The sequence below is a fragment of the Sorex fumeus genome, unplaced genomic scaffold (genome assembly GCF_029834395.1).
Source record: "Sorex fumeus unplaced genomic scaffold, SorFum_2.1 ptg000026l, whole genome shotgun sequence".
In the NCBI taxonomy this organism is placed as follows: Eukaryota; Metazoa; Chordata; class Mammalia; order Eulipotyphla; family Soricidae; genus Sorex; species Sorex fumeus.
The window spans coordinates 15290195-15306361 of record NW_026606083.1 but is presented as its reverse complement, the minus strand read 5'-3'; positions in this window follow the sequence as shown (position 1 = coordinate 15306361).

Here is a 16167-nt window from a genome sequence, read left to right as displayed (position 1 = left end):
GTGAGTATTAGCATGAAAGAGAGCGGAGACGAGTCAGTACAGATGAGGGAGTACTCACAGTCTATCTCTGTGTGTTTTAGTCTTTTATCAAGATTTTTTTTTCAAGGCCAGTTTTTCTTCTTGTTATAGCTATGAGAACTGTTTCCTTCCCAATAATTGGATTTTGCCCAAACACTGTAAATATATCATCAGAAACTTAGATTTTTATTGATATTATTTGGTGATAGAATCACCATACCAGGGGTCACTGTCACTATCACCGTCCTCCCGTTGTTCATTGATTTGCTCGAGCAGGCCCAGTAACGTCTCCATTGTGACAATTGTTACTGTGTTTGGCATATTGAATACGTCACGGGTAGCTTGCCAGGCTTTGCCTTTGGGGCGAAATACTCTCAGTAGCTTGTCGGGCTCTCCGAGAGGGGCAGAGGAATCGAACTCAGGTCGGCCATGTTGGTTGCTTTCAAGGCAAACGCCCTACCCGCTGTGCTATCACTCCAGCCCATATCAGAGGTGGGGAATGCTTTTTCTATCAGGCACCATTTGGGTATTTTTAGTATAACTTATGGTTCGTATGATATAGGCAGAAGTCAGCCAACAAGAAACATCAGTGTCTGTCTTGTTATGTACCAGTTCTAGACCATAGAACTTCATGGGGCTTACATGAGCCATAGGCCAAATATTCCTCACTCTTGAATTATAGTTAAGATATTATTTGTTTGGAGGCGATGGTACAGCTGGTAGGGTGCTTGCCTTGCATGTGACCAACCTAAGTTTGATTCCTAGGACCATATAAAATTCTCCAAGCTTGGCAGGACTGATCCCTGAACACTTCTGGGTATGGCCCCAAAACAAACAAAAAAAAGAAATATTATTCATTTCTACATAATAAATTACCTCAAAACTTTACAACTTGGGCCGGAATGATAGTACAGCGGGTAGGGCATTTGCCTTGCACGCGGCCAACCTGGGGATGGATTTCTAGCATCCCATATCGTCCCCCAAGCACCACTAGGAGTAATTCCTGAGTGCAGAGCCAAGAGTAACCCCTGAGCATCGCTGGGTGTGACCCAAGAAGCAAAAAAAAAAAAAAAAAAAACCTTTACAACTTGAAAGAATGATGTATTATTAGCTCATGGTTTCTGTGCATTGAAAATTACATGTTGCTCAGCATTTTAACTTTGGCTTCAGGGCATTTATGAAATTGAAGTCACACTGTTAACTGCATGAAGCTACTGCCACATGTTTGATTGAAGGAGGATCTACTTCTGAGCATACTTACTGGCTCTCCAGGGAAACTCACTCGGTGCTGTAATTGCCTGGTGCCCGGGGCCCAGCCTCTTGCAACATGGTGGCTCACTTCCTTCAGAGTAAATGAGTAAGTGAGAGAGAAAATAGCCAAACCCCATCTCACAATCTCACAAATCTTAATTCTAGAAGTGATAGTCAGATTTGTCATTTCTAGTCTTGAGAAGTGAGTCACTGGGTTTAGTCCGTATTCAAGAGGAGGGGATTACTACACACAAACACCAATGCCAAGAACCTCAGGAGTCACTATGCATCATTTTGTTGTGTGTCAGTACGATATTCTTCTAATCACCTGAGCTTGGGTTTTGCTATTTCATCTCTTATCTTTTTTTAAGGCAGTTTTTATATGGTGATTTATTTCTGTTAACATTTTTAATTTCTTCCTTTTTTTTTTTAATGTAGGAGTACTGCTATTTATTCAGCCACTGATTATTATCTTGTTTGTTTTAAGTTTACATCAACAAGGGCGAGGAGGGTCCATTTCCTGGTCCTGCTACATATCCTTCAGAGCTGGAATGGAGTTAGTGGGGAGACGTATCTGCCTGGTGATGTCACTACTATACTCAGGTTGATCAGAGGAAAACTACAATAAATGTGGGTTATCATGCCAGGGTAAACAGAGTTTTGAAAGATCTTACATTTGGCCCAAAAGATGAATGCATCATTTTCACTCCCAGTTCCCTGGGCTGAATGCCTACTACAGATTCCTCATCCCAAGGAGTCAGGAAGACCAGTTTCCTCATGCATCCTGCACAGAAAGCACTAGAAATGAACACTAGTCACAGCACTTTCCCTATTCTCCATGCGATATCACTATGAAGAATCTTTATTTCCAGCTTCAAGGGCAGATAATCCCATCAATCTATTCAAGCCCGTGTTTTATAATGGTAGTGTTCTTTCTTTTTTTTGTTTTGTTTTGTTTTATTTTCTTAAATTTTATTTTATTGAATCACCATGAGATACACTTACAAGCTTTCATGTTTGAGTTACAGTCATACAATAGTCAAACACACATTCCTCCACCAGTGCACATTTCCCACCACCAATATCCCCAGTATATGCCCCCTTTCCCACCTTCCCCTGCCTCCATATTTGGAAGCCTGCCTTATGAGCAGGGGAGGAGGGGGAGAGGCACCTGAAAAAGAGAAGGATAGTGTTCTTTCCTAACACGCTGTCCATTTTAGAACTGTCATCCAGGGCTGGAGAGATAGCGCAATGCATAGGAAACTTGCCTTCCATGAGGCTGATCTGGATTTGATCCCCGACACCTTATCTGGTCCCATGAGTCCATCAGGAGTGATCCCTGAGCACAAAACCAGAAGTAAGCCCTGAGCACTGCCAGGTGTGGCCCCAAACCAAAAACAAACAAAAGAAGGGTCATACAGACTACTGGGAAACCAGCTGCAGGTTTTGATGAGGTGTAAACATATTTACTTTGGTCACACTGAGCAATCTTAAGCTGAGACTCATTGGGTTTTTTAGTGTCTGGTAAGTGGAGCCTGAAGGTTTCTTTCATGTTTCACAGTTAAAACGCTAATGTCAAAATTACAATATAGGGGCTGGAGTGATAGCACAGCAGGTAGGGCATTTGCCTTGCACGCGGCCGACCCGGGTTCGATTCCCAATACCCCATATGGTCCCCCAAGCACGGCCAGGAGTAATTCCTGAGTGCATGAACCAGGAGTAACCCCTTTGCATCTCTGGGTGTGACCCAAAAAAAAAAAACAAAAGAAAATATATTGGGCCTCAGAGATGAGCTCAGAGAACTAGAGCATATGCCTTGCATACGAACACCCTGAATTCAGTTCCTTTCACCATATGACCCCCCCCAGCACTGCTACTCCTCAAGTGTCACTAATATATAATATTTTTGAGGTGACTAATATAAAATTACAATAATGGAGCCAAATCTATTTTAAAATATAGATTTGAAATTTCTTCGTGGGTAAAATATGTCAGGAAGCAGATGTGCAACATCTAGGCAAATGGAACAATATCTTTGGTTTACATTAGAGAATTATTTTCAAGGACATCAGCAACATTCATTAAGTAGAAACAATAAATGTCAATTAACAAGATGTCTTATCTAACCATTAAAGCCTGTCTAGTGGGATCTACATTTTGGCAAGATAATTAGTAAATTACTCAAGATAATTGGCAATTTAAGAATATCAGACATTTTGGAATTAAGAAAAAGGTCCTTGTTTATTTAGATTTTCCACGGATGTACTTTATCTCTATTTCCTTTGACTTTTGGATTGGTAAGGTGTTATCTGTACAAAATTAAAATACAAATATAATTTTGTCTTTTATTTCCCAAATAGAACTTTTTGCAAGAGGAAACCTTCGATGAGTAGCCAAGAGGCTTCCTCTGCACGAATCGAAGTCTTGTTCTGCCATCTAGCGGCCGGCAACAACCAAGAAAATAGTTTAATAGTTTTCTCATAAAAGACTGAAACTTCAGACACATTTGAAAAATTGGACAAAAGGGTAAAAAAAAGAAAGTGTGTATATATATATATTTTTTTCCTCTGTGATACTGTATCAGATTTTGTTGAAGGGAAAATAATTTTAAAAGTATTTTAAAGAAACTTCATTAGCAAGTTGTCGCTGGAATCTCACCAGATTCTCTTGAACCAACCATCTGACCTTCAGGGTCCACTTGCCACTGCTTAGCCGCAGCACTGGCACTGGCTCCTAAAAAAAATTGCCATGCTCCTGGCCTTAATCTCTACTATCCTTAGGTGTTATTCTCCTATTATGTTACTTTATATTCCACAAATGAGTGCAGTCATTCTGTGTCTGTTCCACTCTTTCTCATTTCGCTTAGCATGACACACTTCATGTTGATCCACTTATATGCAAATTTCACGCTTCATCTTTTCTAACAGCTGCATAGTATTCCATTATGTAGATAGACCGAAGTTTCTTTAACCAGTCATCTGTTCTTAGGCACTCGTTTTTTTGTTTGTTTGTGTGTTTGTTTTGTTTTATTTTGTTTTCTCCAAGATTCTGGCTATTGTAAATAGTGCTTAAAAAAAAATACAAGTACAGATGTCATTTCTACTGTGCTTTTTTGACCTCTGGGATATATTCCCAGAGGTGATATTGCAGGGTCAAATGGGAGCTCAATTTCTAGTTTTTTGAGAAACGTCCACATTGTTTTCCAAAAAGGCTGGACCATTCAGCATTCACACCAGCAGTGAAAGAGAGTCCCCTCCTCCCCACATCCGAATGGGCACTGGTGGAGGGATGGGTACTCAAACATCATTAAATTGAAACATAATCACAGGTCTGGAGCTATAGTACAGCATGTAGGGCATTTGCCTTGCATTCGGCTGACCCGGGTTAAATTACCAGCACCCCATATGGTCCCCTGAGCACTGCCAGGAGTAATTCCTGAGTGCAGAGCCAGGAGTAACCCCTTTGCATTGTCATATGTGACCCGAAAAGCCAAAAAAAAAAAATGGAACGTAATCACAAAAATTTGTAAGTCTGTAATTGTATCTCACGATGATTCATTAAAACAAACAAAAAAAAATTGCTCTGTCCACTTCAAAGCACTTGGCCTTTGTTCTCTGACTGTGTAAGGCTGTCATTGGCACTTTGGGCATCCAGGCTTGACTCTCCCAGCTCTTCCAGTTTAATTCAATTTGACAATCTTTCAAATCTTTCTTTTTCTCTCTCTTCTCTCTCTCTCCCTCCCTCCCTCCCTCCCTTCCTTCCTGCCTGCCTGCCTGCCTTCCCGCCTTCCCGCCTTCCCTCCCTCCCTCCCTCCCTCCCTCCTTCCCTCCTTCTCTTTCTTTCTTTCTTTCTTTCTTTCTTTCTTTCTTTCTTTCTTTCTTTCTTTCTTTCTTTCTTCCTTCCTTCCTTCCTTCCTTCCTTCCTTCCTTCCTTTCTTTCTTCTCTCTCTCTCTCTCTCTCTCTCTCTCTCTCTCTCTCTCTCTCTCTCTCTCTCTCCCCCCCTCCCTCCCTCCCTCCCTTTCTTCCTTCCCTCCCTTCCCTCTACTGATGCTGTTGGAACAGTTGGGGGTTGCATTCCTGCCTGGTTGTGCTTATGGCACCCACACATTTGTTACAGTGCTTACCTGGGGCCTGGTGGTGCTCACACGTTTTGACCAGTGATCACAATGTTCAGTTACACACACCTGGCCCACGTGGTCAGCCTTGGAATCTCGGCCAGCAGAGCCTGCGGGAACCTGCTCGCTACAGTCAGAGGCACTGGGGTTCACACACGCAGCCTCACATTTGAAAGGAAGGCACTTTCACACTAAACCACCTCCTGGACCCTCAGGAGGGTCCTGCTTTTAGGATTCTACTAATAGTGGCTCATCCCAGAATTCCTTATTTTTTCCTTTCTGGACCACGTTTTGCAGTGTGTCGTGACTACTCCTAGTTCAGTGTTTGGGGAAATCACTCCTGACAGTGCTCAAGGGACCATGTAGTGCTAGAGATTGGACCTGAACTTTCTTCATGTAAGGCTTCAACCCGTTTGGGTCATCTCATTGACCCTTGTATTTTGAGATGAGCCCTTTGTATTTTTTGTTAATTTATTTATTTATTGAATCACCATGGGAAAGGTTACAAAGCTTTCAGGTTTAGGTCTCAGTCATGCAAATATCAAGCACATTTCCCTTTACCAAAACTTATTTTTTACCATGAACAACCCCAATAAAACCCCACCCCCCACCCCTCCCAGTCCCTGTGGGGCAGATGAATTCTAGTTAACACTCTATCTGCTTTGATTAGATTCATTGTTTCAATAAAAGATTCACCACTATTATTTAGAGTTTACCCCCCCACCAAATCAGGCATGCTGACAAAGCATTGTGAAGTGATTTGCTTTCTACAGCTGGGTTCAAGAATTATATGTTGGTTTTGGATTTCTGCTATTTTACTTATTGACCCTGGAAGTATTTCTACTGAAAGTCAGATAGTTAAGAAATTGGTTTCTGTGCTCTGGAGTCGTGGCCATGCTGGAGAGCCGCTAGTGGGGGGCAACTGGTGGCCTCGGTAGGGCGTGAAGGGCGAACCGAAACGCCCCCCTTCCCATGAGGTTTTAGTCGCCCCCAGTCCCCCGGCTCATACCTGCTGTCCACAAGGCTCCCATGCGGCCGCCATCTTTCTTTCCAGAGAGGAGAAGGCGACTGGGGCAACACCCTTTCCCCTCCGGCAGACCTGATGGCCTGGATTAACACATAGTCCGATCACTTTTCTGCTCCAAGCTGCCGGGTTCTGCATTAAGTCCTTGTGCTTCTAGGGCCGTGGCCGTGCTGGAGAGCCACTCGCGGGGGGCAACTGGTGACCTCGGTAGGGCGTGAAGGACGGACCGGAACGCCCCCCTTCCCATGAGGTTTTAGTCGCCCCCACTCCCCCGGCTCATACCTGCTGTCCACAAGGCTCCCATGCAGCCGCCATCCTTCTTTCCAGAGAAGAGAGGGCGAATGGGGCAACACCCTTTCTCCTCCGGCAGACTTGATGGCCTGGATTAATGCATGGTCTGTTCACTTTTCTGCTCCAAGCTTCCGGGTTCTGCATTAAGTCCTTGTGCTTCTGGGGCTGTGGCCGTGCTGGAGAGCCGCTCGTGGGGGGCAACTGGTGACCTCGGTAGGGCGTGAAGGACGGACCGGAACGCCCCCCTTCCCATGAGGTTTTAGTTGCCCCCACACCCCCGGCTCATACCTGCTGTCCACAAGGCTCCCATGTGGCCGCCATCTTTCTTTCCAGAGGGAGGAGGGCGGAAGGGACCAACACCCTTTCCCCTCCGGGCAGACATGATGGCCTGGATTAACGCATAGTCCTTTCACTTTTCTGCTCCAAGCTGCTGGGTTCTGCATTAAGTCCTTGTGCTTCTGGGGCCGTGGCCGTGCTGGAGAGCCGCTCGCGGGGGGCAACTGGTGATCTCGTTAGGGCGTGAAGGACGGACCGAAACGTCCCCTTTCCCATGAGGTTTTAGTCGCCCCCACACCCCTGAGCCCTTTGTATTCATCTGGGTTGTCTAAGCTCACATTTCAATTTCCAGGATATGTATAGGCACAATGTGGTCATAACATGACACCTTTTGCCAAAACCCTTACGGCAGTGTAAGAGTGTGAACAGAGAATGAACCTTAATGTAAACTCTGGTCTGCAGTTAATAAACGTACATCAGCATTGCTTACCAAATCCTAATAAATGTCCCACACCAATCCCCGGTATACAGGGAAAATTGTGCGTGTGTTGGGGGGAGGGGCAAGTAGGGATGAGTAGTATGAAAAAGGCTATGATGTCTGTTAATTTTCTTTAAACCTAAATTTTCTTTGAAAAAAGAGTTAAAGTTTTTCTTGGGAAGAAACAATTGCTCCCTAGTTAAAAATAACTAAGTTAAAATTGTCTTCGGTGGAGCCTCATTTTAGGGGTTGGGTGGGGTGGGTGGACGTGGTGTTGAGACACACTCAATGATGCTTGGAGCTACTTCTGGCTGTGCTCAGGGTACCATGATGCCAAAGTGCCCAACCCGGGTCAGCTGTATGCAAGGCATGTACGTTCATGTACTATCTCTCTTCCTGGTGACTATACTGATAAATACTTCCCTCCCCAAAGTGTTACTGACTGTCAAAGGTATGTGCATTGTGGGGCAGTCACTGATTAGGATGATTTTAGTTTTGTGTTTGCCAATAGAATAATAACAAAAAATCCGTCTTTTCCTGACTCTGTAACATTAAAAACTTTTTTATCCCCACTTTCATAGTTGGTCTCGTCCTCCTAAAGCCCGGCCTCGAGTTTCTTCCGTGAGCCAAGAACTTGAAGAGTTTTCTGTATGATAGACAATGAAATCTTACTAGAATGCAGAGGTCTTTGTGCAGATGGGAATCCACTGAGGTCATTGGAAATGATGACATATTGACATCAACAGTTATTGAGGTTTTGACCATTTTGTATCTGAATTTTTTATTAGCTCTAATCTGAGCAACCTTTTTTGTCACAGTTACCAGGAAATAAAGGAGATATGTGGAAGAGCAAAGCTTTACCTGCACTGCATCTTTCTGTGCTGGTGTACTTGGGGAGTTTAGAGAGATTGGGATGAGAATGAAGTCTTAGCCTTAAGTCCACTCTGGGCAGTTCTTGAAAGTAGATGTTCCTAAGTAATGTTTGAGAAAGATAGCAGAAACAAATAAAGGTGGTCATTTTCAGGGAGAAATACTTATATTAAGAGCACAAGGACTTGTACCCCTGTGCACTTTATTATATTGTACATTATTTCATGTATTTTGTGTAAGTTATAAAATGACCAAAAAAGAAAATTGCAATGTCTCAGTCTGGACTGTCTTGTCACACAAGACACTTGTATTCTGCCTGTGCATCCTGTGAATCTTTTTTGGGCAAAGCATCTGTAGGGAATTTTTTCCTAGAACTAGAATTTGGAACTAGAGTTCCTTTGTAGAATCTCCTCCATGGTAGTTTTAGTCTCTGTGGTAGTTAATAGCATTAGAATCACGTTCATAGGGCCGGAGTGATAGCACAGCGGGTAGGGCGTTTGCCTTGCACGTGGCCGACCTGGGTTCGATCCCTGGAATCCCATATGTCCCCCAAGCACCGCCAGGAGTAATTCCTGAGTGCAGAGGCAGGAATAACCCCTGAGCATAGCTAGGTGTGACTCAAAAAAAAGTAAAACAAACAAACAAACAAAAGGAATCACGTTCATGTGTTCTGAATTCCAACTCTTTCACTTATAAACCACTTACAATTGTGACTCTGGACAGATTCTGAGTCTTTTTTCCTCCCTGTGGAACAGGAATAAGTAACATTTACCATCATAAGGTTATTGTAAGAAAATGAATGTGTAGTGTGCTTAGCACAGGGCTTGGTATGTGAAATGTTAAAATGGTAGATGTTCATATTAACTCAGGACAATGATTTGTCTAATTCAGACACATCCTGTGGCTTAAATTTCTCTGGTTCCAGTCACGATCACGATGATCACGACCATCCTGTTATTCGTCGATTGCCTTGAGCAGGCCCCAGTAACGTCTCCTACGTCCTAGCCCTGAGATTTTTTAAAAAGTGCCATATTCAAGGCTCTTTCAGAGTCAGAATGAGACCCATCATCGTTACTGGTATTTGGCATATTGGGACGCCACGGGAAGTTTGCCAGACTCTGCCGTGTGGGCAGGTTACATTTGGTAGCCTGCCAGTTTGTCCAAAGTAGTAATGAGATAAAAAGATGTCGCACGGTCACTGACTCTATTTGAGTCCTGTCCTGTTGGCTTAGCAACTGAGTCCAGTGCCAGAGATAATACCACCTTTACATCAGGCAGAATTCAGGCAGCTCTAATTGAATATGAAAGGTAATTCATAATGTAGTCGAGCCGATATTAATTCCTATCAAGTATAATGTACTCTGAGCTGTACAGTATTATCTCCCAAAATAAGGTGATGAATTTGAAAGAAATATAAAAAAAAGAACTACCCCAGGCTCAGAGTGAAAGTACAGCAAGTAGGGTACTTGCCTTGCATGCAGCCAACCCAGGTTCGATTCCCAGCAACCTATAGGATCCCCATGCACCACCAGGAGTAATTCCTGAGCAAAGCACCAGGAGTTAAGAACAAGCATCACTGGGTGGGGCCCAAATCAAAACAAAACTACTTCAGGCTCTTACAAGCACCTATTCTCTCTTGACCATGTACTCCTCTCTTCTGCCCTACCTCACTTTTTCTTTCAGTAAAAACTATTTTGCTTCACGAAAAAAAATAAATAAAAATACTACTCCTTTTTTTGTAGATGATCCTTCTAGAACTGACCTATTTGACTCTGACCCTGTGAAAGGAAATGAACTGCTTCTCTTGGAAATACTCTTGAAATTATAACAAAAAGTCATGCACTTAAGGATCTAATTAGCCTCATTAAATGATCCATTAGTAATCAATGAGGCAGCATAATATTGAGCAAGTCAGAGGGCTTGCGCGAAAGAGGAGACTGCTTGTCAAGATTAGCTAAATATTATTTCAGGTAGTCACTTTGCTGCACCTTACTCGTGCAGCCCAAAGAACTCTTTAGATAGATGTTAAAATTGTAGTTGTTAGGTACTCCTCACCCGAGCAATAGTACAGCTGATAGGCTACTTGCTTCGTGCACAGCCACCCTGATCCAATCCCTGGTACCACATATGATCCCCCATGCCTGCCAGCAATGATCCTTTGGCGCAGAACCCGAAGTAAAACTTTAGTACTGGGTGTGGCCCCAAAACAAAACAAAAAGCCACTCCATTTGGAGCTCTTTTTTTTTTTTCAATATAACAAAGACCCCAATGAGGATCATTTTCCTCATACAAAAATAAAATTGTGGGAGCTTTGGGGCATTATTCTTGGACCATGTGGATCAAGAAATAGAAAACCCAGTCTTTCTGGTAAGGGTTGGAGTGCATGCTTGCACCACAGTCTTCCAAATATCACTAGGTGTGACCCAAAGGCTGCAAAACAAAAATTCAGCCTTGTGAAAGATTGAAAAATGAGTCATATGGTTAAGATGGTAATTTCCAAGTTTGCTATCCAGTGTGCTTGCTCTTTGATCCCAGCCTGTTTTAGAAAACCCTTATTTGGGGTTCCATGAGCACCTACTACCTGTCCAAGTTCTGTCTCTGAGAATACAGGGCTCAAGGCACTCTCGCCTTGTAGTGCCCCCCCCCCGGCACCCCCCCACCCCTCACCCTCTCAATTTACACCTGTGCATGATCCCCTGAGCACCTCCAGGAGTTACCCCTGGGCAAGGAACTGCAATCTTCCCTGAGTACTGTCAGGAAAGCCAGCCCCCCTCCCCTACATGCACCCACTACGCACCCACAAATAAAATTCCCCTCGTTGGAAGCTTAAATGGGTTTCTTTTCCTTTTGTTTCTTTTTTAAGTTTGTTTTGTCAAATTTTACCTTGAAAAGAAAACACTGGCTTCACTTCATATTGGAAAAGTAATTATTTATTATGACAAAAATAAAATTGTTGACTGAAAACAAATGAATGTTACACCATATTGCACCATGATTGCAAATGAGCCACAACCTGTCTAAAAGATGAACATTCCAGAGCAAACAGCATCCTTTTATTTGAGTAAGTAGCATGCAAGGAATTTACTGTAACGTAATTGTAGAAATAAAAAAAATTATGAGAACCAGCAACCTAAACCCAACATATAAAAATATTTTATGATAGTAATGAAGCTATTAAATTTAGAACGTTTCATTTTAACAACTCCACCACTAGAACATGCTTTGAACCATTTTCAAGAACTGATGTGATGCATTAATTTGTTGCTTCTAATTATCTTTATAGTAATGCTTACGTATTGGACCAATAGGGCACATTTCAGTTGCTCAGTTGGTATCAAGCTACAGTTTGTAATGTGAAATATTTGTTCTGGTCCCTCTATACAATGAGAGGTCCAGAGAAAACCAATTCATAATTTTAGAATTTACTCATTAACCCCATCTTCTATTTGATCAAGGTGATTAATTAAGATGCTATAGTTTTTGCAAAGGCTGAACCTTGATGAATAATAACAGCTCTTATTTAAACTTTAAGAAATGAACATAAATGCAAGACACTTTTAGTTTTATATTCTGACAAGCTATATCATACAGGAACTGCTGTTTCCTCTTTAATGCTCCAAAGCACCAACTTCTGTTAAGATGGCAATGTATGATTATAACCATTATATTCTGATTAGAATAAATGCAAGATCAAGGCTGTAACTGCTTTTAGTTTTTGTGTATATATATATTTTAAAAAAAAACATGCTGTGCAGCAGATGAATAGGATAAAATTTATAACTATTACACCATGGGGAGGAGGAACATAAGTATTACTTTACTTTTTTTGGGGGGAGGGGGGAGATAGCAGCTTTTTTTTTTTACACCAAAACAAAATTTTCCTAATGATATAGAACAATTTACTCCAAGAGAACAAAATAGGGGCTGTAAAGCCCTGAATTTCCTGAGGAAAAGTACATGAAATTACAGTCTTGAATAAATTGGGCCAAGATATGAAATTACACAAAGCCAAGATAAACTGATAGCCATTGATAGCTCAACACACTAACAGAAATGTAATTGTGGTAAAATAGAATTGATTAAGTTTTAGGGCCATTCCTTTTCCAAGCCTGAATTGTGGTTTGAATGAGCACTAGTTCCTTCGGTCTAAGGATCAGATTAGGCATCTATGACAGCACCTGAGCCTCACTGCCCGGAACAGCAAGGAGACTGAATCCCACCAAAGCTCGACCCTCACTGTGAATTCTGTGGCTGTGAACCCAGTTTAGATGACAGGGATATTTATGATGTGACTTCCTAGAAACTGGAGCAAAGCACCATGCAGATTGAAAAGTGAGGTAATTTTAAATTAAAATCTTAAAAGTTTGTGCAAGAGAGTATTTCCATTCATCTAAACTGTTTTCTAGTCCAAACGTTATACGGTTATACACAGCACATTTTATTCTTTCTCCATTTTGGAAGCAAATGCAGACTGATTTTAAAAAACGCAAGACAGCTCCCTGTGGCTCCCCCCAAATTCTAAAATACCGCTCAGTCCTTTATCCTGTGGCTATATTTAAAAAATATATACACCATCCAGCTCTGCTACAAGACTGAACTTTCTATTAATTTTAATGCTTTAGTTAGTTGGGAGCAACTATTACTTTCTATTAAACTTTCTACTAATGTCCTTTCTAAGATTCTTCCACTCCATGTTTTTACCTTTTTTCAAGTATTTTGGCTTTTATTTCTAGGTATGACCAAAAGATTCCAATTACTATTTCCCAAACTATATACATTTAAAACTGTTATGAAGTCTACTGAATACAATCCTTATTCTACTTTAAGTCTGAAACCAAGGAGTTGAAAAGCTATGTGTTATTTGCCTTCTCTACTTAGCTTTGGATACTAGAACTCTAAAAAAATACTTTGGGGGAACCTGGCATTAAGATTTCAGTATTCACAATAATACTGAATGAACATGAGAGTGAGGCATTTCTGAAAACAAAAATTAAAAAAACTAACTTTGAATATAAACTATGTTAGATTTATAAATACCAACATCCTGGCTGTACAATCCCATTAAATACTAGAAAAGCAAACGATGAATTTGGGGTGGATTTAAAACCAATAAACGGGGCTGGAGAGATCAAGAGATGAGCACAGTCTTTGCATCAGGAGTCCAGGTCAAACCCCAGCAATTTAGGGGTCCCCAAGAACCGCAGGGAGTGCAGAACTGGAAGGAGCCCCTGAGCATAGCCTGGTTTGACCCCACCCCTAAAAAGTAATTACCAATAAATTATGAACAAAGTAATAACATCCATATAATTAATGAGTCAGGAAAATAAGCAAGATATTCTCTAGGAGAAAGAATTTCCAACAACACGCTGGTGTTTAACAGAAATTTCTTAGTAATATGGCTTATTTTCTCTCTTTTGCATTGTCATTAGCTACTAGTTGGATCTAACGGGAGCAGTAATAATTGATACTATGTTTTCTTGATTGTATTCATGAGTTAAATAAAAGAATGGGGGTGGGATTCAAAGCTAAAAACAAATTTGGTTTAATCCATTTTACTTAAGCTCTGCAGTAAAAACAATAGGAAAGCCATGGACAGTTACTAAGATCAACAAGACCAGTAGAGGCCAAATTAAGATTCAGCTCTACCGAGAGAACTGGCATACTCTCCGACTGTCTTCAGATGATTCTGTTTGAATCAATATGTTACATAGCTTCTCTAGAATTAAACTGGATGTGAAATGTTTTAGATCCAACCCCACGGGTAAGAAGGTTTGACTTGAAAAATTGCCCTTCATAGATAAATCTCCATGGAATTTATCTATCTGTAAGCCTAAAACCAGTTTTTTTTCCCCTATTAATACAATTTTACATAGTTAAGGATTAAAATATAAATTACTGGAAACAATTCTGTGTGTAATTTGTCCCAAGATACTACACAGATAATTTTTTTTAAATAAAGCTTTTATTATTTAAAATATCCTTCGCTTTGTGATCCTCATGGACTTATCACTCTTCAGAGAATACTGTTTACAGTACTCTCTATTTTATAGGAAAATGTTTTAACTTTATGCTATAATGAATTTTAATTTACGCTGAATCAAAACAAATATAGCTATCAAGGTGATAGAGGTGGTGCCCTTTAAAATTACTTTTAACAATTAAATTTGAATATATTATCTTTCCTCTAATGAATAGTGAATAAAACCAAGCCTTTAATACACACACTAACACAGAAACTAAAAACAAAATCTAAGTATTTAATCAGAATTTTTCAACAGATGATATATAATTTTATATATAAGGAATTAAATCATACTAAATAGTCCCATATAACAGGGTCTGTAAATTTTAAAACAGTTTTCAAATGGGTTTCAACAAAAACAGTAGGTTTAAATATGAGAACATAACATGTTCTGTCCAAAAATCAGGAAAAACATATTTGACCTTACAAGGGTAGAAGTTACACTTTTCTTTTTACAATAAGACGTTGAAAAGATTTGTGAATATTTAGCTTCCTTATCTTCAGATTAAGAAGAGTAATTTCTTGTGGGTAGGTTCATTGCTTTCTAATATGAAACTCTGCTGTTAAATTGGAGGACTGAAGAGGAAGGAAGTGAAACTTGAATTACTTCACTGTTAATTAGCTGTAATCCCAGATCTAAAGAATAGATGTAGTAACCAACAGAGAATTTTTCTCAAAAATGTGAATAAAGGCACTAATTACAAATTGTTTTTTTTTTTAATCAGATGACACCTTGCACTTGGTTGATCAATAAACATTGGATAAACACTGAATGTCAGAATCTATAGTATTAGATACTTGTTTGGGTCAAACATTCTCTTGGAGTAAAAGATAATCATTCTTCATATTACTATAATAGGAAATATCTAATGAGAATTTATAAAATATTTCCTAATTGAAGTTTTCCCAACCATTGGCACAATAAATGCCAATTTCATCTTCAACACACAGCTTATATAATCATTTCTAATTCTAAATTAACAAAATGTTTTTTAAAGGATTTAGAAAATAAATCGTACATAAAAATTAAATAGCAAACTTGAGTCTATACTAGTAGTTGACAAAATATAATCAACTATTAAAAACACTTTCAATATAATGCTGATGTGGTAATATAAAAAAATAAGTATATAATTTGATAGAAGAAAATTGAGCCAGCCAATCTTTTACATACAAATTTCATAAGAATGAATACAGGAATAATAAACATGCTTCTCTGCAGGACAGAGTTAAAAGAGTTGTCCTCAATATTTATGACTAAACTATATAACCAAGAAAGAAATTCCAACAAAGTGTACTTTAAGGTAAATGGTATTTTGCTAATTCCTCCTAAATCCCCACACCACATATACACCACAAGCATCCAGAATGATTTATGTCTGCTTTGCTGTCATGGTCTTGATTATGGGTTATATTAAAAATAATAAAAATTCCTCCACCTGATATAGAGCCACTTAAGAAAAAGGTCCAAAACAAAATTAATAAACAGCTAGTTCTCTAAATCCAGAAAGCTTTCTCCTAATCATTTTTCATCTCTAAGGTGTGCTAACATTAAATATAAGCCAAAAACTGTTACCACAATCAACTAAATTAATGAGATTAAGTATAATAAATAAAGAATATCTGAAAACAAAGCAACATTTAAACCTGCTTACAAAAAATATTGAAATTATGTTAACAATTTTGAAAAGGTATTTTAACATCCTTGGTGAACACTGAATTATATTTTTGATCCAAATGAAAACATGGAATACCATTAAAAGTATTTTCTAAATTTCTCCCTTTCACTAAAAAAAAAAAAAATCTGAATAATAGAATCAAG